Here is a 2,062-nt window from a genome sequence, read left to right on the forward strand (position 1 = left end):
ATTCAAATTACACCATCATAAGTTTCTTTTCTGTTATAAGGGAAAGAAAACACTTTAATACTTCTGTGCACTGAGCACCAGAGACGTTTGTGAGCAATCGCACAGAAGGAGGATCAGTACCTTTCTCTCGGGGAGGTCCAGTAACGCGGCAAATCACCAGATCTCGTAAGACTCATACGAGTAAAGGCAACTTGACTCCAAGTTTATCTTATTTAGGGTTTTCGGTGAATAAAAAATACAGGATATGCAATTCATTTTAAAAGTGAATTCTAAGAAACTAAATTATTCAGTGAATGCACTAAGTGAAAATAAGCTTCTGTTCTGCATTATGTACATTTCAGGAAAAGAAGGCATGGGGGGGGCGGTGAGGGAGTCAGAAAAAGAGAGAGTATGAGACCAGCATGGGCTTTACCATTTCCCATGTGCCCTGAAGGCAGGATGGATTTCTTTGGGAAAACCTCAGCCCTTTAGATTAAAAGGATGAGTAAATATTTCCAAAATTTTTTAATTAAAAAATATGTTTAACTGTTACCGTTGATACTTTTTTGTTCTCCCTCATTTTCTTCCCAAACCACCAGAGTTCTGCTCCAAGCAGCCCCCTCAAACCCCTCCAGCCCCTAGTGCCACGTCCACGAGTTGGCTGAGCCACTGGGACCTGTCTGAAGCCTAGCTTCTCTACCCCAACAGCCCTGTAACAGTTCTTTCCAGACCTGCACTGCAGCGGCCCTGTTGCACGATGGCACCATGCCGCCTACAGAAAAGCAGAGTGGAGAGCACCCTAAACTTCCTGCCTGTCCCAGCTGATCCCCTTTCTTCTCCACCCTCTGTACAGTCACGGCTCTGAATCAGCTCACCTGTCACCATCTCCTTCTCAACAGGTATCCTCCTCGTGGCTTTGAATACCAGCACCATGCCAGGCTGACCTGCCTAGGGGATGAGGGGGCTGGGCCACTGAGATGGGGCCTGGGTCAGACCTATTTGACCCCACACATACTGCATATGCGTTGGTGTGCACACACACACACATGCACACATCTACTTGTATACCTCTTCATTTCACACCGTACACCTACACACACACCCCCCTATCTGCATAGGTCCCAATACACATCATACACCAGTAAAGGTAGTCAAGTTAAAATGAGATCATTAGGATGGGCCTAATCCAATATGACTGCATCCTTATAAAAAGGGGAAATTTGGACACAGACACACAGAGGGAAGATGATGTGAAAAGAGATGAGGAAGAGACAGCCATCTACAAGCCAAGGACAGTAGCCTGGAACAGAGGCTTTCTTCATGGCTCTCAGAAGGAACCAACCCTGCCAACACCTTGATTCCAGAACTGAGGCAGATAGATATCTGTTATTTAAGACATGCAGTTTGTGGTACTTGGTTACAGCAGCCCTAGCAAACTAATTCAGATTTTGGTACCATGAATGAAGTGGCTTGAACTCAGGCACCTAGCTGGCAAAGAAGTGAGGGGCACCCAGGAGACACACGCACGAGCTCATGTTACTTACACGATGGGCAGAGACAGGGAGCCCGTGCCCTCAAGCAAGACAAGCAATGTCCCGTCCTTGGCCAGAGTGTGGGAGTGAGGGGTATCCACACACTCTGAGCACTGAGGTTCCCGTACTCAGTGGAGCCAGGAGAAGCGCCCCTGCTGTCCACATCCAGCTCAGCCTCTCGGGCTATCCCAGCCCACAGCAGGCAAGCCCCTTGCCGTAGCCCCTCCATGTTGAACCCCTGTCTCCCTCTTGTTGACAGTCATCTTGACTGGCCTGTGGGTTTCTTGACGCATACTTGTTTATCTGGGACGGTCTCACCTCCTAGAAGATGGGAAGGCATATGTCAATGTGGGTTCCCCTCTGCTTAAATTAACCCTTCACCTAATTGGCAGAAGTGTGGCAAAAGCAGCCAGAGGAGCCGGGGGGTGCTACCCTGTAAAAGCAAAAGGCCTTCCCGTATCTTCTTATCTTTCTCCTTGACCTCAAGCCTTTCCTGACAAGTAACTCACCAGCCTGTCTACCCCAACGCCTCTGTGCTACCTCTCATCCCT

This window comes from Equus caballus, chromosome 26 (genome assembly GCF_041296265.1).
Source record: "Equus caballus isolate H_3958 breed thoroughbred chromosome 26, TB-T2T, whole genome shotgun sequence".
Classification (NCBI taxonomy): Eukaryota; Metazoa; Chordata; class Mammalia; order Perissodactyla; family Equidae; genus Equus; species Equus caballus.